General features: G+C 35.7%; 1 protein-coding gene across 16 annotated transcripts in view; it reads left to right on the top strand.

Annotated features, from left to right (window-relative positions):
- Camk2d (calcium/calmodulin dependent protein kinase II delta) overlaps positions 1-27127 on the top strand; it is a 295467-nt gene that overhangs the window by 17845 nt on the left and 250495 nt on the right. The window lies entirely within an intron of this gene.

Raw genomic sequence — 27127 nt, forward strand, 5'->3', positions numbered from 1 at the left:
AAGATTGTGTTGTAAAACTTTTTTTATATTTGATTCATAGAAGAGAACTGATGAGGTAGAAGATTAAATATTTTTTAAAATTATTTATAAATATTGCCTGGTTGCTTCCTGCAAGTTTTGTACATATTCACTACTGACCATATAGTTATAGTTTCATATTTAAATTGAATCTTGAGGAATTAGATTCTAAATTCTAATTTAATGAAAAAAATATGTTCTCACTAGGTACTACTTACCTGTGAGAGGTACTGGGTAAGTATCAGTGTAAGACAAAGTGCTTCTTCTCTAAGTGAACAAATATAGATCCAACTACATTGCCATAAGCTTGCTAAGTGCCATAGGAAGATGTTTGCTGAGTTCTGAGGAATTAGGAAATGACTTAGGTTGATGAAAAGTCAGGGAGACTTCTTTTTTTTTTTAATTTAATTTATTAGTTTTCTTTTCAGTAAATACAGGCAGTTTGGTACCATTATTTAGGCTCATCTGTGATCTACCCCTTCCCATTTGACCCTCCTTGTTAATGAAAATGGGTCGTGCATTGTGGAGTTAGCCCCCAGTTATTGGTATGATAAATGTCTCTGCAAATCATGACCCAACATGTGACTCTGACATTCTTTCCGCCCCCTCTTCCGCAAAATTTCCCTGAGCCATGTTGGCTTCATTTTTGGTCTGCTTCAGTGCTGAGGTGTTGGCTCTCTGATTGGTAGGAGTTGATTTTTCTCTGTGTTGATCTCCTTCCCCTTTGTGCTGGTATCCGGTTCACAGGAAAACATCACCCTTGCTTATTTCGCCAGTTGTCCTTAGTTTCAGTTGGGCCCCTTTTGAGGTATGTTGGGGCAGCTCTCTTCTTAGGATCTGCATCTATCTGGAAAAGAGAAGCAGATTCTCCAATAGAGAGTAAGTTAGCACCCGGAAAATTGAGATAAGACTTACTTTTTTGATAGACAGTATAGTAGGTTTAGGCCCTCTTATACCCCGTGATTGATGGTAGCTTAATATTGTAGAGTGGGCTTGTGTTTGGGTATGGTTCTGACTTGTTTCCCAGCTCCAGCTATGGGTCTAGTACCACTGAGTGGATCAGTTAGCCAAATCAAGAGCAATTGATTCCTCACCATGGCTGTGTACCACTATTGCACTTGTGTGGGCATCACATCCGGTTATTTGTTGCTAATTGGGTTAAACAATGTGTTGCTTGGACAGATCTTGGTCATTTCCCCCAGTCGCCTATGTAGTGCCTTCTGGCACTAGACACGCTGACTGTCTGGGGACTGACTCTCTCCTGGCTTCCAGCCATGTCATTCCATTTTACAGGTCAGCTGTGTATGGAGTCTTCAGCAATAGGGTCTTATCACTGGCCTTTGGTGGGTCATCAAGTACTCTGACAGAAGTCTGTCATTGTTTTGGGAAACCTTGTAGGTTTCTCTGATCAAAAGCTCATTGTGGATGGTAGGCCCAAGCTGGAAGTGGGGGTTACAGGTCAGTGTCCACTAAGAAATTGAGGAAAAACATAACTAATATACAAGAGTTAGAGAGGAGAGAGATAGAGGGGAGAGGGGGAGAGGGAGGGAGGGAAGATGTAGGAGATTTAGGTCAGTCTTGATCCTACCCTCTCCAGTGTCTTGTAGTTCAGGTGTTTCCTGTAAGGGTCTAGTGAAGGTTCAGCCATATGGTCTGTCTTTTAGGAAGTAGAATTTTATGGTATCATTTCTGTTTGTGTCCGCATTACTGTTTTCCACCCTTTGATTCCCTCCCCGCCCTCCCATCCATCTTATTGTCTAGTCCATGAGGTGCTTGCTGGGTATGTAAGGCATCTTGGGCAGATTCAGGTTAGGTGTTGCAGATGAGTGAGACTATGTGTCGATTTTTTTTTCTGTGATTGGGTAAGTTCGCTGAGAATGATCTGTTCCAGGTTCAACCATTTTTCCTCAAATTTCTTTATGTCGTTTTTTCTTACTGCTGTATAGAATTCCATTGTGTAGATATACCACATCTTTGTTATCCATTCTTCTAATGATGGACATCTGGGTTGATTCCAGCTTTTAGCTATTACGAATTGAGCTGCTACAAACATGGTTGAGCAAATCTCTCTGGCTTTTGGTTTGAAGGTTTTAGGGTAGATGCCCAGTAATGGTATAACTGGGTCTGTTGGTATTTCTATAGCCAGCTTTTTCAAGATTCTTCAGGGAGACTTCTTAGAGGAGCTGATAGTTGCACAGGGTCTTGAAAATAATGTCTCAATTTTAAGCTAGTTATGAAATCAAAAAAATGGGACATAAGAAAATACTAATAAGAAAGTATCAAATTGGAAAGTGTCAGGAAAAATATAACCTGATACATATATTTCTAATCCCTACTGGTTAACTTGCTGTATATAGTTTCATGAAAGCATGAAAAAAACAGTTGAAAAGACATGATTTTTTTTTTTTTTTGGTTCAGTTAATCATTAAGTGGGAAGCTATATTGGAAAGTATTCATAAGGTATATCATGATATTTAATAGCACTGAGTCATTAGGGATGAACAGCTGATAAGAGAGAGTAACTAACTTCTATCAACCTCTTAGGTTTTATTTTTTTAATTTAGCCTTGGGGTAAAATACAAATAAAGTAAGAGTGACTAAGTAGAACATAAAGGACTAGAAGATAATTATGCATTTTTTTATCAGCCATTATTATAATGCCGTGCAGAGTCCTGTTTGCATTTATAAACTAGAAAAGCTAGTGTGCAGTTGCAATATTGGCTTAATGACTGGTGCAGATAGTGTTTTAGGATTCTATTCAAAACCAAAGGTAACTGAAATGTCTAAAATTGGGTTGATATAATTTATTGTCAGAATGGCTACTTCTAGAATAGTGCCCGACACCTCCCACTGATATTCATTAAACAGAGGAATAAATAACTCCCAAACTCCTTAATCTTAGGATTTATGAATTCACATTTAGGGACCCAGAAGCATATACTGTACCCCACTATTACCTCCATTTCTTTTTTTAAAAAAATTTGAGATTGTATGGTAAAATTAATTCTGCATACTATTTAGAGTTTAATATAGACTTCTGTTTGGAAAATAGGTACTCTTTATTCCTGTCACTTAAAATAATGGAAAAGTCACTTAGAAAACTATACTTTAAATATTTATCCTCCTTAGGTAGGCTCAGCCATACATTTTCCCTCTATTTTTAAATTTGTCTTACTGCAATTAAAAATTTAACATGAAATATCTGTCCAGTTTTATTATTATGATCTGAATGCTTATGGTTGTAAATTTATGGTTTTATTCAGTGTAAATATCCAATTCATGGTAGATTTTAATTTAATAAAAATTTAGAATTGAAATAGGAGCTTTGGGAATAGAGCAGAAAGCTTTCTATTTACTTAAGGAAAGTGACTCAAAATTGACATACCATTGGTAATCAGGCTGGGAATTCTAATTCCACACTTACAACTTCATGGTCAAAGGCTACCATTGTTCTCTAAATTTATATCCCTTGATATCAGGTATTTGTCATTCTAGTATAATTAGAGAAGAAAAGCTGTCAAAAAGAACTATTTGTCTCCTAGGAAGAGTGTTAAGACTTATTTTTTTTCTTTAATTTTGGAGGCTTTTTGGTAATAACGTTCTTTGAGTTACTTTGACCATCTCTTCCTTATATCTGTGATATGATCAGGAAAAGGCAAAGTAAAATTTAGCTTTTGATCTGACCAAAATAAATAAATAAATAAAAAGTACATAATGCTCCATCCTGTCAGAGATCTATTTACTGGATTACCTTTAGTACTTATCATCTATTTATGATAGTCATATCTGTCATTGTCCAGGGATAGAATCAAAAGATGATAATAAGACACAAATAATGGTGGCTAAATGATCACTGAATTCTTTATGTTCAATAATTATTTTTAAAACTGAAATTAATATTTGTTGATATTTTATAAAATTAAAAAGTATTACAGGTTGGAGGCTTTTAGATATGTTTTGAGATAATCCATACCAAATAAACTTAAATTTAGAAATACTAATGTTAGACATTTTCAGTGAACACACATGGGTCAGTCTTAAAAATAGCTTTGAGAGTATAATTTCTCTTCTACTTGGCATGTGAATGATTTATTCAGATCATCTTTAATAAAGTTAGGATAATAGGAGGGGATGAAGTGAGAAATAAGTATGAAATATTCTTACAAGTTGGGTGTGGTGGTGTAAACCTTTAATCCCAGCACTTGCAAGGCAGAGGGAGGAGGATTGCCATGAGTTCAAGGCCAACCTGAGACTATATAGTTGAATTCCAAGTCAGCCTCAGCTAGAGCAAGACTCGACCTGATTAAAAAAAAAAAAAAAAGAAATCTTACTGCTAATACATTCATTGAGCTTCTTTCATTAAAGACTCTCAAGACATCCCCTAGCTGAGTCCCACATTACTTCTGGAGTATAAGGAACACTCAGGGGATTCCTGTGTCCAATGCTGTAAGTCTGTCATCCCAAATGGCATGCCACAGCTGTTTCTTAGGGCACATCACATTTCTTCTTGAGCCAAGGAACAGAGGAGACAGTATCCTGCTGAAATAGCAGAGGGATTAGGGGAGCAGAAATGAATTATTTGGATTGGCAGTTTGCTAGATCTTTAGGCTGTTAGCCTTATTCCCCTAAAAAGTTCTATCTTGAAGATATTTGATGGTCTGCTTTATCTTCCCCAAAAATTTCTACTTCATTTTCCCTGTGGAAATTATGTATTTTGACAGATTAACATTCAGCAGTGAGAAATATGATAGTATATATACTATTAATCACATGAGAAAGCAAGATTATCATTTTATATAAAGAAATAAAAAAACGTTATTTACTTTTAAAATAGGCTGTAGATGGAGACATGAAAATAATAAAATATAGCTAGTTCCCACAATGGTTACAGTTTGGTGTGGCAAATAGGAGACACACATATATAAGCATGCACGAGGTAAGCACAAGAAAACACTGTATCTGTTGATGACAATTTTGGAAGCAAGAAAAGGAATATGCAAACATAGAAGTTGAGATAGATGGAAGGAAGGAAGGAGCAAAAGAGGTCTGGTTTTGTGGTTTGAATGTAAAATGGCTCCATTAGGTTCATATGTTTGGACACTTGGTCTCCAGCTAGTGAAGCTGGTTGGGAACTGTGTGAAACCTTTAGGGGGTAGAGTTTTCCTGGAGGCACTGGGTCTCTGTGAAAAGCAGTTGGCACCATTTGCAGTTGGTTCTTTGCTTCTTGCCTGAGTGAAGCTGTGACTGGCTCTGCCCCTTCTCCAGCCTTGCCCCATCTTTCCCACCATAATGGACTGTACTATTTGCATCTGTAAGCCAAAATAAACTCTTTCCATTCATGTGTCAGTTCTGTTCAAATTTGTTCACAGCAACAAGAAAGTAACTGATACATGTTGGGTACAAAAAAGCCTCACAATGCTCAGGAAGAGCCAAAAGAATGCTCACTGGGGCAAACAATAGAGTATTTGGAAAATCAGGAAAGAAAAGCTCAAAAACCCTTAAAGATATTAAAAAAAATATTTTTTAAATTAATTTATTTAAGAGTTACAGACAGAGGCAGATAGAAAGAGAGGGAGAGAGAGAATGGACACACCAGGCCTCCAGCCACTGCAAAAGAACTCCAGACACATGTGCCCCCTTGTGCATCTGGCTAACGTGGGTACTGGGGAATTGAGCCTTGAACCTGGATCCTTAGGCTTCACAGGCAAGCATTTAACCGCTAAGCCATCTCTCCAACCCCTCTTAAAGATCTTTCATTGCCAAGTTGAAATGTTGCATTAAGTATCTGGAAGCCACATTGAATAGGACCTCTGGGACATTATTTGCCAAGAGTTACTCAATAGGGTAGACTGTTGTAGAATGCGAGGAACATGACTCTGAGAGCTCATGGTACTAAGATGAGTGAGGAAGGAAAGAAGCTACCAGGGTTGATGACTTCTGGAAATTACAACTTTCATATAATAAGTTGAGAAGTGCCAAATGATTTTGGTGAGGGAAGATGAGTGACATTTGAGGTATGAGAGCTAGATTGAAGTTGAAATTTTTAGAAGGCATTGAAAATGGAGTGGATCCCTAAGAAGGACCTGAGGAGGTAGAACAATGCATTGCCAAGGTTACCAATGTTGGCTCTGTAGTCAGGTAACCAGGATTCAAGACCTATCTCACTGCTGCCTGACTTTGTGGCTTTGGGAAAGCTTCATGCCCTGCCTTGGCTCTATTTTCCTCATCTGCCTCAGGAGACACTCCCCATGTTTTCTGTGGTTCTTGCACAGATGGATGGTGCACTGGAATGTTGTGTTGAATGGATGAAAGCAAGAAGTGGGGCTACTTTAAACAAAATGCATATGTCAGAAAGGAAAGAAGTGGGATGAGAGTACTTTGAACTTCGGGGGAGGGAAGTTTTGCAAAGGAAAGGATAGCTAGTAGTGTTCAGTTTAGAGAAGTAAAAGAAATGAAGGGCAAGGAAGGCCTTTGGATCTCCATGTAGGAGAATTTAGTTACTTTTTAGGAGAAGGACTCAAGGATAGGGCCATTAGCCTACATCCTCAGACCCTAGCATGAACAATGTTAAGTAATAAATATTTGCCAAATGGGATAAGGAATAAAAGGGCATTTCTTCAGATAAAGGAGTAAATGGAGATAATCCATGAAAGCTTTATTATTTAAGAAAATCAGGGAGGGGATTAATAGCAGTGATAAGCCTGGTCATGAGAAATAAGCTTAGAGTTAAGCAAAGGTAAAACTTGTTTGGAGGAAGAGGGAAAAGAAAAGAAAAAGGCTATTATCTAAGAAAGAGGAAAAAAATATATTAATGGACTCTTGAAAGAGGTGAGTGTGAAGAAAAGGCTCTGTAAACTTAGGATTTGGCAAGGTAACAAAGGGAATCTTTTCCCCCCCCCCCCTACAGGTAGTGTCTCACTCTAGCCTAGTCTGACCTTGAATTTATTATGTAGTCTCAGGGTGACCTTAAACTCAGGATGATCCTCCAATATCTGCCTCCCCAGTGCTGGGATTAAAGGTGTGTGCTACCACATCTAGCTTTTATGTTTTTTAAAAAAATCATTTCAGGAGAAAGATTATTTTTAAAAGTTAGAATGGAATTTCAAAGGGGAAAGTGGGGGGGGGGAGGGAGGGAATTATCATGGGATATATTTTATAATCATGGAAAATGCTAATAAAAATAAAAAAAAAATTTTCTGTGCTTTGAATAGCTAGTAAGAAAAGAATAGCTGGATGTTAAATCTAAGCAAGGTAATACCAAAAGACTTTGCAGTTGACTCTGTTATGCTATATTCAGGATTCTTTATGCAAGAGTAACGAAGTAAGTAGGTGGTTTGAAAGTAAAAAAGAAAAAAAATCAGTAAGAAAATTTCTTGTCTAGGGTGACTGCTAGAATGATAGCATTTTGGAGTACTTTGTAACAGATTTCTTCTTCTGTCTGAAAGCAAAGCCTGGGAGGCCTTGATTCATAATTTAAATAACTTAGTTCATTCAGTTTCTCCCTATGAGCAAAAGACTGCAGGAAGCTTTTGATAGGTCAGGGTTGTACATAATTTTATCCATCGGAAAGCACTCTTTATAGAGAAAAATTACCGCATGTCAGAAATAGGTTTTAAATACTCTGAAGACAAAAGCTGGTTAATCCTGTATGTTCTGTTGCAAATGCTTAATTGGCTGATCATCCATGTGTGCTCTTTATTGACACTTGTTACTTCTTGGGCCTTGCATACTTTCTTATCTGCATTGCTCTGGTTCAGTAATTTAATTATGGTTTGTTTTTTTTTGTTTTTTTTTTTGGTTAGGTAACAGCATTAATGTCTTCAGCGACTTTTTCTTGTCTCTTAATTTTCACTTTGCTTTGCTAAATTGAGTACAAAAGATGTACTATATTTCAAGAAAAGGAACAAATTCAGATATTCTAATTATGGTAGATGTGATTGGAATGTATATGTATATTACATAAAATGTTTCATGGCTGATGAGATGGCTCGGCAGTTAAGACGTTTGCCTTTAAAGCCCAACACACTTGGTTCGATTCCTCAGTATCCATGAACAAAGTGGGACTGCATATGGAGTTCATTTGCAGTGTCTGGAGGACTTACTGTGTCCATTCATATTTCTTCTTCCCTGTTTTTGTCAACTTGCAAAAATTGATTAATCATCCCATGCTTCACCCTGTTTCTGTTTCTCTTATGTTTAATATCTAACTGCTCCTGGGCTGGAGAGATGGTTTACCCATTAAGGCACTTGCCTGCAAAGCCTAACAACCTGAGTTTGATTCCTCAGTATCCACATAAAGCCAGGTGCACAAGGTTGTGCATACATCTGGAGTGTGTTTACAGTGGCTGGAAGCCCTGTTGTGCCCATTCTTTCAGTCTCTCTTCTCTCTTTCTGCTTGCAAACAAGTAAATAAATATCAAAAACATTAATTATTCCTATATTTTGCTTCATTTAACAACCCATACTTGAGGCAGTATATTGAGTTTAGTCTTCTATGTTCTAGAAAGGAAAACAACTTTACATTTTCCCCAGTTGTCATTAATAAGAGGAAATTTGATTATCTCTTATGTTAAAGTTTTGGATGACCTGGACCTTAAGGACTCTTGTGTCTTATCTTGTCTCCATTATGTCATTCATTCTAAATTAACACTTCTTTATTGAGCATATTTAGGTGCAGGCATAGTGCTTGATTCTAGGATTACAGTAATAGCAACCTGACCTACAAAATGCTCCCTATAAATTGTTTTGCTTATGTAGAGAAATTTAGTGAACTTGGATATAGTGGGGTAAGTGGAAAAGTTACCTAGGTAGATAAGAGCCATGAAGGTATAAAGAAACAGAATAAGGTCTATAAGTCACATAGTCCCTCAAGTGGAGTTAATTCAGGCCTCTCAGAGGATGTATTATTTAAGCTGAGACATTAATGATGGAAAGAGCAAACAATGAGAAAATAGGAAGGAAGGACTTTGTAAGCCAAAGTACTAAGGTGACACTAAGATTACACATGGACTGAAAGAGAGTGAATGTGACTGAAGTGTAATGATCAAAGAGGGGATCAAAGTACACAGTGGTGCTGGGAGGCAGGCAGGGACTGAGTGGGTTGAGCCTTTGACCAATCTCGAGGCATTTAAATTTTATTTTTAAGCACTTGTAAACCATTTTGAGAATATGCAGATTTGATCAGAAAATATCTCTGGAAGACATGTTGAGGAATAAATTGTAAAATGTGTGAGTGAAAGCAAGCTTAGTTAGAAGTAGCAGATAGTATATGGGAAATGGGAAGGGTCTGTACAAATAGTAGGGAGATGGCTTACTGGGTGAGAGTGCTTGGAGTACAAGCATGAGGGCCTGAGTTGGGTCTACAGCACCCACATAAAATGTTGGGCATGGTTATTCAGTCTTGTAACCCCCGTCATGTGAGAAGTGGTGACATGAGAATTATTGGGACTTGTTGGTCACCCAGTCTGACTGAAAATAGCTGCCCCAAGTTCAGTGAGAGACTTTGTCTAAAGGAAAACCATTAAGGAGATTGATATAACAGGAAACCTGACAATCTCCTTTGGCCTCCTCAGGTATGCACATGGGATGTGTTCATCTGCCCACACATGTGAAGACACCACAGCAAACATACCACACACACATCTCCAAAAAATAGTGAGTTGGAAGACAAAATAAGACTTACTCATTGAAAGTGAGATGGGAGGAAAAATGAGGAGGCTCAACTAGCAGATTTATAGCCAAAAACAACTATTATGAATGAGGATGTAATTCAGGTGGGGAAAAGAGGAGTAGAATTCAATTGTAGTGGGCAGTCAGGGTTTTAGATTTGGACTTGTTACATGTGAGATTTATTACCTTCAAATGGAGCTCCCGATAATTAGCAGCTATTATTACATTCTTAACTCCCCTCAGCTCTGGCCTGAGTTTCAGAGTAATAAAGTGAAGTATGGCTATACTGCTTGTGTAAGTGAGAAAAAGGAAGATTACATCAGTTGATAAGACATTATTTTAAATAATGCACAGAGGTTAAAGAACATGCACTTTACGTCCAAAACTACTGGTCTGTTCTGTCTGTTAGTGCTTGAACTCTTAGACATGTCAGCTGTGCTGAAAGATGTTGCCATGGAACTCTGTCTTTGTGTTGTAGGGTGATGTTATCCTGTTGATGTAGGGTTTTTTTTTTTTTTTAACTGACTGGACAGTTTAATAGTATTCTTAGATCAATTCCCTCCTTTTCTTGCCATGTTAGAGAAGTGTCTGTCTGTATACATTGCTTGCTGACTGCAGCAGATTATTACAACTACTGACTTTCATAAATTTTGTTGAGATCTTGCTTTTAGGGTAGGAAGCTGTTAGTGGGAATGATGATGAGAAGCAAGCTGAAGTTATCTTTAAATAAACCTTAGTTTAGGTGAGTAAAGTGTCCATTTTAATCATATATGTAGTGCTAATATATATGATCCTATGTATTATGTTTAATATATGGATAAGCAAATCCATATACATACATGTGCAGGAATCCAAAAATGGAGATGGAAGGATCATTACAGGTACAAATTGTGTTTTGCCAGAATCCATTGAAAAGCATGATAACACATTAAAATATTTTTATTCACTCATTGTGCAATATTATATTTTCATTTACAAAATCATTTTGGTAAATTATCTGAAAATGTAAGGCTAGAGAACTTTTTTGGTCTCTGGGTTTTTATATGGGTATATTTGAACAGCAACCTGAAACTTGTGAAGGATGGATTGGAAGGGAACATTTATAGAAAATCTTGAACAATTTAGAGAAAAAAATGTCAGAAAGCTAGGTACAATGACTTTTATGGACAGACTTGAATTTGTTTCACGTAACTTATTTTTTTCTACTTATAATAGTGATTTTCAAAGAAAATACTTGGTTTTGTCACTGATTCTTATCATGTGTAAAAGCTGGGATTTATTATTTCTTCAATATACAGTTGTAAACTTTGATTTTTAATATCAGTAAAGTGGCCTTAGGTAATTATTGTGATTTGAAAAAGTACATTTGCATGGAATATATGTGCCATAAAAACAGAAGGGGAGACTGATAGAAGCAAGAAAACAAGCTGGAGGTAGATGGGACACAGGAGAGAGCCTGGGGGAGGGGACAGAGGAGGGGCTTGGGGGTGGGGATGCATTAGAACAAAGTTTAATAACTCATATGCATGAAAATGCCATAATGAAACCCATTACTTTGTACACCAAAATTAAAAAAATATAACAATAAAATCAAAGGCTTAGTTTGTGGTTGTGAAAATTAACTAGGAGCCTGAAAGGCACATTACTTTCAGTGTATTTATTTCATTTGACAGGCTTCCTAGGTAGAATATATTGGAAATGTGTGGTACTAGATCTTCATCCAAACTTGTCACTCTATAAGATCTTCCTTCCATTCTTTCCCAATGTTTATTCTCATTTATTGGGCACCTTGATGTTTTATTTTGAATTTATTTCCACTTCTACTTATTATAGTAAAGAGATAAGACTTTTGCAGACACAGTTCTACTGGCATGAAATATTTCCTAAAATTTTGAAAATGATGTTTGAGTAAAGTAAAGGATATATACAACTTATAAGGTTTTGTTGTGAGAAATATATATAACATGAATCAGCCAGTTGACAGTTTTGTTCATTGTTCAGAGACAGAAAGCACATTCACATTGTGTGTATTTATTATTTCTGTCCTCAGAGTTTCTTCATCTTCCCCAACCAAATGTTCATATCCATTCAACAATAACCCCTATCCTACTCTACCCTAGTCCCAACCACCACCACTTTCCTTTCTGTCTATTGTTTTGACACTGTGGATATCTCACACACATGGAATCCTACAATATTCATTCTTTTTTTGATCTAGCTAGCATAACATGTTTTATCATATGCCTACAGTTTCCTTGCTTTTTAAAACCTAGTAATAGTTCACTTAATATCTGTATCACATACTGTTTATTCTTTCATCTATTGCTGCTGGTTGCTAGTGGTGGTAACTGGTGCTTTCCACCTTTTTTTTTTCTTCATGGTGCTTTGCACCTTTTTAAATTTTCTTCTTTTTGTAATTGTTAATTGTAAAGGTTTTTGAATTTTGTCTGACTTCTTAGTGTGCTTTAATATGATTTAAGTCAAAAGGAGTTAGGGCATCTTTTTCTTCTTTTCAAAATCTTTGCTTTTGGGCTGGAGAGATGGCTTAGGGGTTAAGCGCGCTTGCCTATGAAGCCTAAGGACCCCAGTTCGAGGCTTGGCTCCCCAGGACCCATGTTAGTCAGATGCACAAGGGGCCACACGCGTCTGGAGTTTGTTTGCAGTGGCTGGAGGCCTGGCATGCCCATTCTCTCTCTCTCTCTCACTCTCCCTCTTTCTCTCTCTGTCTGTCACTCTCAAATAAATAAATAAAAATAAAATATTAAAAAAATCTTTGCTTTCTTCTATGTGTTTTTTTTTTCATTATTCTTTATTTTACTAGTCTGACTTTAGTTTCAATAAGGAGTAGTGGTTGTTATGTAATGTACTGTGCAGCTATGGAAGCATGTAGGTTTTTTGAGTACTGTAGTACAGTGAAATGAGTGTTGTTTGTCCTCACACTTGCAAGGTGTCAGCAGCTTCAGGTACCGAACTTAAAACAATAGTAATGTGAGATGCATGTAGTTGCATTATTTTCTTCTTCCTTGTTTCACTTGTTAAAAAATATCTGATTAAGTCTAGCTGATAATATTTTCTTTAAATTATCTTTCTAAATCACTATCTTTTAAATGTATCTTGTTAGTTTAGGGTTTAATAAGTTTTCTTATCCCCTTCATGTTTAATACTAGATGCAATAAAATATTTTAAAATTAAGCTAGCATTGGATATCTGGGAATATCTGATTTTATGTGAATATTTCAAAGTTAAAATACATGTATGAATTGGGAAGAAGGCCATAAGAAAGCTTTCTACTTGAAATTTATATTTTTGTAGTTTTAAGATCTGATTTATCCAAGTGATCATATCCCAGCTTCACTGCCTCCATGTGATATGGTTGTTATCAACAGTGTACATGTGATATATTTTCTTCATTGCCATTAGTCTCATTTCTAGTTTGGTCTCTCTTTTCCTTTCATTTACATCAAATGTAAACCTTTACATGGTTAAGTTATTGTTTCTGATAAAATAGCTGTTCTTTAAATTTAACTGTGTTTTAATGTTTCTGATATTATTATGATGGGAGTAATTACTTTGTCTGTGTTACTATGAGAATCAAATAATTTAATATGAAAACACTGCAAATTATAAAACACCATGTACATTTTATTCATCCTTATAAATTGTAGCTTTGCACATTAAAAATTTTAAAGGAGGATTATTACACGTACTATTCCTCAGTTATTATTCTGATAGGCTCCTGTAAGTTGTTTGTGCCTCAGATTTTCCCGAGAGACAGATTATTGCGTTGAGTTTTGTCACACACGTATGTGTGTTTGTTGTTAAGCATTAAAGATAATTTTTGAAATTTGTTTTATTAATTTTGTGCTTATAACCTATAAGTTGCATTTAAGCATTCAACATAGTGGTAAATTAATTTCTGATAATTTTATCACTAGTTTTGTGTCACTTAGATTGATGTTTATACATAATAATTTGAATTTTTCCTTCATTTGAGTATTTTTAACACATTAAAAACAAATGTAGCTGAAAAAGAAGTAGGGGGAAAAATAACAAGCTCAGTTTAGCAGTTAGAAAGGGATTTGTATTTTCTGAAAGCAGGATTTTAAATTAGACCAGTATCTTGTTCCTCTTCATCTTTCCTTTGTGGTATTTGTGACTGAACATTTAAGTACCAACTATAGGAGAATACTTATGTAAGAGAAAAGGCACTGGGGACTAAGATTCCTTCCATAAATGCAAAGTAACTGCTACGGGTTTATAGGAGAACCACAAAGATTCATTTTGAAATCACTCAGCTTTCTTTGTTGGCACTTGTCCTTGTTGTGGCTTCCCCACTGCCATCTGTCACTGGGCGCCAGCTTCAATATTTCTGTCTTTGCACCTACAGCTGCTTTTGTACTAGCATATCTCATCTCTGCCCTCAGAACATCACAGGTGATTTACTGTTACCTACACAAGCTGTTATTTGTCTTATGTTGATTTGAAATGATTTGGAAACCATAACTGCACTTGTCTTTTTCATTTGCATTATACAGCCATGTTAGTATACAAGAGTCTGTATGTAGTCTGTTGATTTCTGTATTCCATGATGCAGTACTTAGATGAGGTATTTACTACTTCTAAATAAATGGCATGACCTCCTCAAGGAGGAGTCAGTCAGGAACTAATGAACTTTCAAATTCTTTCCCTTGTTTAAATGATGTATAAAAAGTCACACTTCAATGATGACTAACAAAACATTGTTATAGAAGTTAAAGATGTAAAGTTCTTAAAATGGTTCTAATAAGTAGAAACTCCAGTGGAACAAATATTTGCTTTGAACCATGAACCTACCCTGTAGATTTCCCTAAAACTCCACTGTGGGTACAGGTAGTGGATCTTTCAGCTCACCCCTCTCCATAGGTACTGTAGTGTAATAGCTGGGTGGGGGCAGGCTGGGAGTGTTAAAGTTGCTGTAGGCAAAAAAAAATCTCACCCTGTATGTTCAGGACCTTTGCCATTTGATTATGCCTAGAGGACTTTAACTCACATTAAGAAAATATGTAAAATATGTGAAATATTTTGTAACTGATCCCACTATGAATGAATAGCTTCCTGACTTAAGGTGGATTCATTAGAAAGTTTTATTGAATTCAAAAAATTTCAACCTGCAATACTGAGAAACACCACTACAGTGGTTCAGGAATGGAGTATTCTGTCATTAAAAAGATGGTTAAGGGGCTGAAAAGATGGCCCAGTGGTTAAGGCACTTACCTACAAACCTAATGACCTAGGTTCATTTCCCCAGTACCCATGTAAAGCCAGATACACAAGGTGGCACATACATCTGGAATTCATTTGCAGTTGCTAGAGGCACTGCCTGTACCCATTCTCTCTCTCTCAAATGAATAGATAAAATATTAAAAAGAAGTAAAGATAGTCAACTGAGGTCCAGTTGCCTAGGGGACTGTGCCCAAAGAAGTGGTTTGACTCAGCTCATATAACCCAGAGTCTGCCAGAGTTGAGACTGGGGCTCAGGTCTGTTCCCTGTCATCTCAACAGTTCTCCAAGAAGGTGTGGACTTAAGATAGGGAGTAGAATTTGTGTGAGAGCAATAACCCTTGATGAGATTATGTTTCATACTTTGAGGTAGTGTTTTACCCTTAGAGAACAGGAAGCTCAGAATAATTTGATTAATAAACATAATGTTACATAGTGCTTATGAAAATTTTATGAAATATAGTATTTTTTTATTCTCTAAAAATTCATTAATTGCAACAATAGCATTTGGGTAAGGCACCTAAATGTTTTAAAAATATTTAAAATTATAATTTTATAGCTGTGTAAAGACTGAGAAATGATTAGGAAAGATTTTTGTGAACCCCTTTTCAGGCACAGTAGTGCTGATATACTCTAAATTTAAATGGGAAATGAGATTTAAATGGCTCTAAACCTTTACTGAAGCTAGGGCAATTAATTATAACAAGGCCCCCAGATTTCATGAGTTACTATGAGAAAGTATTTAGTCATCAGGCTGACTCCATGAATAATAAGTTTTTGGTTCTTTCATTTTGAGTCATTGATGAACTATTCAAGATAACTTTTTTCTTTGTGATTTGTGTTTATAGTTTGGTAGCTGAGTTTATTCTACCCACAGAAATTAAAATACAGTACATGCAACTAACTAATATATTAATATGCAACTAAATGATGCTATGCATGGGAAGCTCACTAAAATGGAGGAAACCTCCCTTCCACTTATGTAGTCTTTTCATCTTAGGAGATTTTTATATTATTGCCATCTTCATGTTTTTAATTTATCATGGCTTTCAGAAGAACTGCTGCCTGCCAAAACAAAAGACAATGACCATTACAAGTTAAAAAAAAAGACCACAAAAGAGTCTAGAATAAGAGTTGAGAAATAGGTTCTTGAAATAAATTTGCTATTAATACTATCTGAAAAGTTGAAAATGTAAGGTTATATATGTATATGTATATACAAATGCATATACATTTTAATTAGATGTTTATATTATTATATATTACTAAAAATTATTCAAGGTATAAAGGATTCTAAAGATGAACAAAGGAGACAGTTTCAAACTGTCACTGACTCTCTAGGCTATAGATTTGGGAAAAGTCTAACAACTAGTTTTATTAGGTATGAAACTAATTGTAAGATTTGAAATAGTATATGGAATACTTGGTGAAATCTGAGTGAGAGTTTGACTTTTTAAAAGTAACTTACAGGGCTGGAGAGATGGCTTAGCGGTTAAGCGCTTGCCTGTGAACCCTAAGGACCCTGGTTTGAGGCTCATTTCCTCAGGACCCATGTTAGCCAGATGCACAAGGGGACGCATGTGTCTGGAGTTTGTTTACTGGGGCTGGAGGCCCTGGTGAACCCATTCTTTCTCTCTCTCTCTCTCTCTCTTTGTCACTTTCAAATAAATAAATAAAAAGTAACTTACAGTTATTGTGCTTGAAATGTCAGTGACATGTTTTACCATTGTCCATTGAAAAGCAATTTTACAATAATCACTGTTTTCAAAGTCATAATTACAGTGTCTTGTTGCAATCTGTTGTGGAAAGAAATTAGTTTTAGGTGAAGAATCACACATATACTCAGCTGCTATTGTTTTTTGGAGAGTTCTTTGGAAAGCTTTGATGAATAATTAATTGGTATTGATAGTAAAAATTTTAACAGATTCTGTTCCATGTTCTGTTTAACCTTCACAGCAATCCTGTGGCTTCGGCATGGTTGCTGTCTTCATGTTAAAAATGAACCCAAATTTGCCGAGAAGAGGGGATGGAAAGATGTCAGAGCCACACATTGGGTCGTGATACACAGAAACATTTTCTCCTACCCATAACTGATGGCTAAACCCATAACAAATGACCCATGTACCCCAACAAGGAGGGTCCAGGTGGAGTAGGGAGGACAGGGAGGAGGCTAACAATGGAGCCAACTTGACTGTATTCACTGAGTACAAAACTAATTAAAAAAAAAAAAAGAATGAGAAAACCAAGGAACTGAGAAGTTAAGAAATTTGCAAAGGTCATAGAAAATATTATGCTACCACAGTTTGAATAATTAATAAATAGCTTATGTTTATGAAGATTCATTAAATAAAAATGCATAGGACTTAAATGTGTGACTAGTGAACTCTGGACATTGCCTACATTTGTTAGCCACCTTCCCAAAGTAAATACAGGATATCTCTGTTGCAGAAATCACCAGGAAAACACACACAGCTGCTCTTTCTCTTTCTGCTTGGGAGTAGCATCCACTCTGGACACCGATCTAGTCACCCATGGAGAGACATTTCTATCTCCAGCTCTCTGCTGTTTTATGAGTAAAATTGTGAGGAGCATTGTGTCTAAAGACTTGTATCCATTTTTGCTGGGTGATTACTGCATGGAGTTTGCTGTGTCTTTCCCAGAAGCTGGCCAGAAGCTCTCTGAAGTAGTTACACCTTTTCACTTTCCCATTAGCAGTATGGGAACCACAGCTGTCTTTGTCCATGCCAAAATTTGTCATTGTCACTGTTTCCTTCAGCTGCTCTACTTGGATGTGAAGTGATATTTCGTGTGGTTTTAATTAGCATTTTCCAAGAGATAAATGATGTTGGCTATTTGTATATTTTTTGTGAAGTATTTTAAGATTTTCCTAAACATTTTAAGATTATGTGTATTTGTTACTTTTTCTAAGAACATATGAATGTATTTGGTGAGATTTCTTGTTATATGTATGCATTGCAGACATGTTCTCTCAGACAGGGTTTTTCTTTTCATTTCACTAGCAGTATGTGATTTGCTGGGAAGAAGGGTTTAATGTTGATGTAAATACAACTGTCTCATTTTGCCTTTCACAGTTATAGCTTTTTGTGCCCTGTGTCTGCTTCTTAGTCCCAAAGATTGTCATTTGTGTTTTACTTAAGATTTACATGAGCTTTATATTTTCAATTTTGATCCTCCTAGTACTTATTTTTGTGTGTGATAAGAGGGGAATGACAAGCTCCTTTTTTCATGTTTATTCAGTTATGACATCCTTGTAAAAGGTCTGTGTTTTCACCCTTGAGTTGTTTGCCTGTTTTTGTCATGTCAGTTGGCTCTGTGTGGGGATCAGTTTCTGGACACTATCCTGATTCATTTGTCTGCCTTTATGCTAGTATCTCATTGTCTTATTAACTGTGGCTGAATCAGGTAATGCATCTTATCTAATTGCATTCTTTTTAAAAAATGTGTTTATTTAGCCTAACTTTGTTCACTTTCATATACATTTTAGAGTTTATTAATCTCTTAAAAAGTCACTCATCATTTTTTTTTTTTGATAAACATTGAACATATCAGTTAACTGTGAGAATGGACCTAATGAGCCTTCTGATGCCCAGATCATTTACTCTAGATTTAGCTAATAGCTTAGATTATGTGATCAGTTTACTCTTGCTTCAATGTTGTATTTGGTTCTGAAGCAATACGACTTTCAAAAACTGTACGGTTCTTGGATGAATATATTTTTATACTAATGTGTGACCTCTTATAGTTTAATTCATTTACCTAATAATCTTGTCTGTGATGATTAATATCCTTTGAAAACATCACTTATTAGATGAACTGTTTTAGATGGAGGCAGGTCAATCAAGCCTTTTAGGTAGTGAGCATGGCTGTATTATCTAAGTGTAGGGAAAAATACAACAGAACTAACAAATAACTTTTTAGGACTTAAGTTTTTTCATATAATAGTGGTAGTGATAGAGAGCATGTTTTGGAGAAGTAACTTAATCTGTGTATTGCAGGATTACTGTCAGGATTAAAGCAGGAAGTGAGTGAGTCAGGTGTTGGGAACATTGCTTGGTATAGGTAACATCTAATATGCTTGTATCTCCTAATATAGATCTAGGATATGGTCCTGGTGCAGGTGTGTTGGCTCTGCCCACCTTCTCTGTGCTCTCTTTTAGCATGCGGTTGGAGACCTTAATTCAAAAGCAAAAGCTTTGGCAAAATGCCATCATTCTCAGAGTTTGGCTTTGACACCTTTGTTCTTGCCAAGTAAAAAACAGTATAGGGTGTGTGTGTGTGTGTGTGTGTGTGTGTGTGTGTGTGTGTGTGAGAAAGAGAGAGAGAGAGAGAGAGAGAGAGAGAGAGAGAGAGAGAGAGAGAGAGAGAGACACTGACAGAAAGAATGAAATAGCTTGCATCTAGCTCATGAACTAAGTGACACTTCTACACATTTTTTCCCCCTTGTAATTGGACTTGGAACTACTGCCAACTTAGCAGTTTGAATGAAACTCTTAATTTTTTTTTTTTGTTTTTTTGTCTGAATGCAGTGGCAGAGATTCTCATGGACTTAATTTATGGTGATTGTTACTACTTTAACACTAAAATGTATACTGCTTTTGAATTTCAATTCCTGCATTACAGCTATGCATTGATTAGCATATTCATTTTATGAGATCTTAAGGCACATTACTTCCAAGTGTTATCTGGAATGTGTGGATAATTGATAATAATTGTTACCCATCCATAAATTTATGCGACTTTTCATCCATGAATCATGTGTCAGTGTAAGTCAGGGATGGCAAAAAAAAAAAAATGTTGGAAAGGAAGGAGGAGTACATTGAAATCTTTGCCTTTTGTTTAACCAATAAATGATTAATGTAGTCAAGATTTATTTTAAATATTAATTTCAATCCAAATACTTTGCTTAAATTATTCATTATTAATAGATGTATGAATCCTTTTCATTCTGTGCCTATAATTGTGTGTGAATGTTGGTTTAAATCTCTAATTTTTTGTAAAAATGACTTATTTTCTTTGTGTGTCAAGAGTCCCAAGGACTTTTTTTTCTACATTCTTATGACCTTATCATGAGTTAAATATATACCACACAGCTTTAAATTGCAAAGAGAAGCCAGAAACCAGAAATTCTCTCTGGCCTGGAATTTGGCTTCATGCATAAAATGTTTCAGGGGCAACATAGCATAAGCACACAGGGTCTTTTTTCAAAGAATACTTCAGCATGTTAAGTAGGGTAGGGTAATGTTTCCCATCAAGATTGGTGACAAGACAAGCACTCATGATTGGCAATGTTTTACTGGGTGCTTATTTGGGAAAAATTGAAGCTATAATTCCACAAAGGCAACCTGCCTTTTAAACAGATATTTTCACTAAATCTCTTAATAAACGTATTTAGATACTCAGAATATTATCCTACATTATAATGGTCCTGTTTTGCATATTGTTTATTTCCTACTTTTTGGGTTTCGGTTAATCAGTACATAGTTAGATTTCAATTTTTTTGTATTATTTTATATATGAAAATGTTAAGAAAAATTAAGATTATAGGGGCTGGAGAGATGGTACAGTTAAAGCACTTAACCTCCGAAGCCTAAGGACCCTGATTCAGTTCTTCAGTACCTACATACAGGGTGGCACATGCACTGGAGTTTCTGGAGGCTCTGGCATACCTATTCTCTCTCGCTTGCTCTCTCTCTACCTCTGTATTGCTCTCTCTCAAATAAATATTTTTTTAAAAAATAAAAATTATGAATATAAATACAAAGCATCAGATAAAATGTGGTTCTTTAAGGTATGTTGCAGTCAGGTTTGCATTGCTGGTAGAAATCACCCAACCAAGAGCAGCTGTGGGAAAAAGAGTTTCATTTTAGCTAACTGGCTTAGGGAAACTAGCTATAACACCCATAAGCCCACCCTCAACAATATATACACTGCCTCCAGAAGGTGTTAATTCCCAGATCTTCATCAGCTGGGAATCTGGCATTCAGAACACCTTTGTTTATGGAGGACACCTGAATCAAACCACCACTGGGTGTGTATATTGAAAGCAAGGGTGATGTTTCAAGCTAAGGGCACATCTGACACCTCAGCTATCTTTTGGGGAGAGGTGTTCTAAATGACAAGCTGTTTCACATGCTGAACATGTGTTGCTCTGGGACTGTTAAACACTGGAAACTTCTCACATTATTATGCTTTCTTGTAGCAAATAAAAAGTTCTTGTCAAGATGATTGTCCAATATTCTACCACATAAAGTTGTATGTGGAATTTATTGATCAACTATACCCTTTTCTTATCTCACTGAGAACTAAAGAGAAAAAGGATTCTTTATTTGTATGGGTGATTAGGAATAATCAGTCTATATCCTTTATATAAATTTATATAATTCTTTTGAAATATGGTTAATTTTTAAGATAAATGCTTTAGTTTTTAAGGCACAATACTTCTTCTTTTTGGTTTTCCGAGGTAGGGTTTCAATCTAGCCCAGGCTGACCTGGAATTCACTATGTAGTCTCAGGGTGGCCTTGAACTCATAGTGATTTTCTTACCTCTGCCTCCTGAGTGGTGGGATTAAAGGTGTACACCACAATGCCTGACTAATGGCACAATACTTTTTTATTGTTGTTCCATTATTTGTTTGTTTGTTTGTTTTTTAAATCTGGTAGACTATTAAAACCAGTGGAGTAGAAAAATCTAGGGATGCACTGTTATTATCAACAATATCTAATAAACTATAACTCAGAGGATTAGGTAAAAATTTCTTTCAAGTGTTAGGGTTCATTTTGATATTATCAAATGAGAGATAATGTAATATATCCTAGGAATATAGTATATGGTGCTACTGTAAAAAGTCACAGTGGTATTGTTTATACTACCATTCTCTGTACTGATCAGATAAATATACATTGATTCACTATTTTTAGAGTTTAGTTTTGGTTCAAAACAAAATTGAGTTAAAAGTACAGAGGATTTCCGTATATTCCCTCCTCTTACTGGCATAGAAGGCAGTTCTTTCCACTCTGATCTTTACTATATTAAGAAAAATAGGGCTGGACAGATGGCTTAGCAGTTAGGCGCTTGCCTGTGAAGCCTAAGGACCCCGGTTTGAGGCTCGGTTCCCCAGGTCCCACGTTAGCCAGATGCACAAGGGGGCGCACACGTTTGAAGTTCGTTTGCAGAGGCTGGAAGCCCTGGCGTGCCCACTCTCCTCTCTCTCTCTCTCTCTCTCTCTCTCTCTCTCTCTGCCTCTTTCTCTGTCACTGTCAAGTAAATAAAAATAAACAAAAAAAAATTTTAAAACAAAAATAAATGGGGCAGAAGTAAGGCAACCAACAAATGAAGTGAGATACTAAAATAATCACAAGAAGAGGTAATCATAACATGTAAGGTAGTAATTCCATAGATAGAAGTGGTTGGATTTTGATATAGTTTGGAAACTAAAACCATGTGATTTTCTTAGTAAGAGAGAGGATTGATGTTTCCAGATTCACCCAAACACTGTATATTATTATATCATTTTGTTAATATATCTCCTCCAGACATAATAATAACATTTACTCATATATATGTTTTGTAAAAAAAAAAATATATATATATTAGTAGTGCAAATGCCTGAAACTGTATCTAGTAGTGATAGGCCTTCTAGAAACTTTGTTGTGATCTATTTGAAGGCGATTTGTTATAAGCAGATTAACTCCATTAGCATCTACTGGAAGGTGCTTGTCTATGCAAGTGAACTTCATTTTACTAGTGGTCTGAAGTGGAAAATATGTTTATTTTTAGGTAAAATAAATTTAATGTAGAGCATCATTTAAAAATGTATTTTTAATTTATTTTCATGGATAAAATTCCACAGGTAATAGAAGCAAAACTTTAAAATACTCTTTGTCAAACCTTTTTCAGTTTGCAGAGATAGCCACTATTTCTGTTAGCAGTGCCATTATTCTTCCAGAATTCTAGCTTCAGAATTTTTATGTTGTTCATTGTCATGTGATCTACTTTATGCCAAATTGCTACTTTTTTGTTGTTTTTGTTTGTTTCTTTGAGATAGGTTCTCATGTAGCTCAGGCTGACCTTGTTTTTGAAGCAGAGTTTCACATGCCCAGGTTGACCTCTACCTCGGCTATGCAGATGAGAATCGGCTTGAACTGATTCTTCTGTTTTCACTTCCCAGGTAGGGCTGGGATTGTAGATGTGGTGATCATGCCTGGTCCAATTCCATATCATAAGCTTGTTAAATTAAAAATGAGTTTTAATGTATTTCCATTTGTTAAATTTCCTCATAAAAGAATGTTTTGTACACTAAAAACAGTAATAGAGAAACTATTTCTTTTTCTTTTTTAATTAATTAATTATTTATTTATTTGTTTATTTGAGAGTGACAGACACAGAGAGAAAGACAGATAGAGGGGGAGAGAGAATGGGCGAACCAGGGCTTCCACCTCTGCAAATGAACTCCAGACGCATGCGCCCCCTTGTGCATCTGGCTAATGTGGGACCTGGGGAACCGAGCCTCGAACCGGGGTCCTTAGGCTTCACAGGCAAGCGCTTAACCGCTAAGCCATCACTCTAGCCCGAAACTGTATTTCTTGATTAGTGCCAAATGAAATAAAACAAATAGAAAATCAGATTTAGTATACCAAAGCTTGAGCAAGCATTTTTGAGAGTGTATTGGTTAAATAAAAATGCATATTAAAAATAAAGATAAGTGTTAAAAGGATATATTGATTATACCTGCTGTATATTCCGATGCTACCCAAATCACATACATGCAAACACACACAAGTTTCCATACAAAGACAAGTTATGTGCTAAGTAGCCTGCTAATGAAAGTGAAAAGATACTGAAGCACTGCCTAATTCTGTCTTGCAGCTTTCTAATAACAGAATCCAAACAAGGCAGCTATAAGGAAGAACTTACAAAAACCAAAATACAAAGACACATGATAGAAAAAAAAATTCAGAGATATTCTTAGATAAGATCAAAGCTGATTATTTCAAAGGAGGAAGTGATGGGGAGGAGAAGGAAGAGTGGGAAGGGGTGAGGAAGGGAAAGAAAGGAGGGAAGGGAAGAGGTAGAGGGAGGAAGGGAGAGAGGGAGGGACAGACAGAAATCAGCTACAATGACTTAGAATATTTATTTCTACTTTATTCATGCTTTATGCCTAGAGTCTATGGTGGTCTCTTTATTCTAAAACATAAACCATTCACATGAATAAAGACCCAAGAATGTGGACTACAAACAAATAAAATCAATTGCATATTGAGTAGTGTTATTCTAAGGAATCCAAACCTAATTTAATATTGAGGATTTGATGAATATATTTTCCTTCATTGTATTAAACAACAAATAGTTTAGCCCTGATCGGTATAACAAGGCAGCTGCCCATTTCTTTTTCATAAAAAGAGAAAAAAATTGTTACAAACCAGAACTAGAAAGACATATAAAAGTCCTTTAATCCTGCAATGACCCTGTTGTGAATATGGTATCCTCCAGTGGTTCCCATCATTCTCTCTGTGCTGTCTGAATGCCACGAATGCTCTCTCTTACATGCTGAGTTGAAGAAAGCAGATGTTCTCATGAGCAGTTTCATTTTCTGTTATTTGAATATCAGTTTTCTACGCATCCCAACTTCATCTGCAGATTTTGTATTACTAGTGCCATTTGCTGTATCTTATTCCTAATAATAAAATTTAAAAGTCACCTGTATTATTGTTAGAACCTAGATGATTATATCTAATAAGCTTATTTGCATAGCCTAGATTCACTCCTTACTTGCTCACTAATGATATTTATAGAAGAATCACTAAAGTAAGCATATAGCATGTTTACCTAAATTAGTTTGGATATGTAATTTAAATGCATCTTTCTCAGTGCCTAGTCATCCTTGTGTAAACAAGCCACATATATCTTAACATTTGTTTCCCATTAGGCTGTAGGAAACTGAAATATTCATTAGTAGTTAATATGATGCAGTGCAGTTTATTCAGTGAAATAGAGACATAATACAATTGGGTATCATTTGATTGGAAGAAATAGACTAGGGTAAAAGTCATTTCTATATCATGGAATTTCTTATTGTGAATATGATAGCTATTTAAAAAAAATTTTTTTTTGTTATTTTTTATTTATTTTAAAGACAGGTAGAGAGAGAGAGAATCCAGCCACTGCAAACGAACTCCAGACGCATGCGCCCCCTTGTGCATCTGGCTAACGTGGGTCCTGGGGAGTTGAGCCTCGAACTGGATCCTTAGGCTTCACAGGCAAACGCTTAACTGCTAAGCCATCTCTCTAGCCCAATGATAGCTATTTTGAAATCAATATAATTACGGAAATCGCCTGTGCTTAAAATGAGAGTGGAATGTTTTTGATGGAATTTTTATTTTTTTGCACAAGTTATGTTTTTGCTTTGTCATCTAAATGTTTTCTTGTCAGACAATATTTGTGGTTAAATTAATATTAGGTGGTATATCAGGAGATGCTTGTTAGCATTTCTAGATGGCCAATATTAAATTCAAGTCACCACTGCTATGAAAAAGGACTTTAATGCATTCCTCCTTTTCTGCTTTCTCAGTATTCTTACTATTCTTAGAAGTTTTGATTCTAAGTTTCTGAATATATTAAGAGATTTTTATAAATTAAATTGTGTGTGCATTGATATATGTGGTCACTGAATTTCCTTAGTAAAATTTAACATTTTACTGTGGATGGGAAATACTTTTGCGTGCTTACAAAATATAACTTGAATTGAGTTGTTCCCGGAGTTGTTATGCAGAATTTTCTTGAAAGGTGGTGCAAATGAGATCCTGGCCAACAAGGCATGTGAGCATCCCTAAATAGATTGATGTCTTGTTCCACCTTCCACTATTAGACATTTGAGTTATTGCCTGAGGACTGTTGATAGTGGGCTCAAGCTTTTCATCTTGCTGTCATCAGCAGTGTAGTTTTGCTTCTAATGTGCAGTTCAGTTGTCTGGGCCCAAATTTTGTAATTAAATTTAATGTAGTTCTTAGATTGTAATTTAGTTTTGGGTGCTGGGGATCCAAACACATGTCCTCATGCCTGTGAAGCACTTGAACTACAAACCCAACTTTTCTTTTTTTACATTGTCAGTGGCTAAGTATTCTTTTTAGTGTCTTACAGCCCTGATATAGACATCATATTCTGGTCTGTTACATTGTTAGTGACAATGTATAAGTATGTAACACAAGTGAGATTCTGGGTCCCATATGGATGGGTATTTTGGAGACCTAATTTTCATCAGTAAAGTTTCCTTCACTTTAGTTTAGGGATTCAAAATAATAAATTTTAGGATTTGAAATAGATATTAAAAGGCATTGGATAAAATTTGTCCCCCATTGTCCCAGCCAAGACCTCTAAAAAGAAGTAATTTTTCATTGATGCCTTTGTCCAAAATTTATAACTATCTTATGATTTTTTTTGTCATGAAAATTACTTGTAGATTTACTTCATAAATTTAAATCTTCTAGTTGTGCCAGTTAAATAATCTTCATGTTGTTGTTGTTTGTTTCAAAACAGTTAATGGACACTGAAGAGCATGTTATAGTATAGCGTCAGTAATGGCGATACTGGACATCTTATCCAGTACTCACAAATATCACCTTCATGTAGCTGCATTAATATAGTTACTTATTATAAAATGAAAGCTTAACTGTTAAAATAGGACCATTAGTCTAAGAAGGGAATAAAAGATAATTAACTGTATGACCAAATTTTTATTCAATGATCAAAGATTTAGCAAAGGCAACCTCAGTCCCCTCTGCCTTCTCAGTGATATTTTCAAGTAGAGCTCAAGACTCAGTCTAGTTTTGAAAGTTGCATTCATGACTAGACTTTGGATTTACCTCAATGTTCACCATTTGTGATGAGGATTTATTACTAATAATTAAATTCCAAAGTACCCTATAATATTGTTATAATCTAGATGATTATCTATAATCATCTCTCATTTGCATAGCCTAGATTTAATCCTTGCTCACTCACTACAGTGAGGGCTTGGCCTCTAAAACAAAACCAATGAAACAAAAATGTATCCAATGGGATAACAATAGTATGATTGAATAAATAGCATTTTCCAAAACATTATAGGAATATTTCCATATGAAGTCCAAGTGAACATCCTTTAAAGCCAGGAATAAGGTTAAA

The sequence above is a fragment of the Jaculus jaculus genome, chromosome 2, assembly GCF_020740685.1.
Source record: "Jaculus jaculus isolate mJacJac1 chromosome 2, mJacJac1.mat.Y.cur, whole genome shotgun sequence".
Taxonomy (NCBI): Eukaryota; Metazoa; Chordata; class Mammalia; order Rodentia; family Dipodidae; genus Jaculus; species Jaculus jaculus.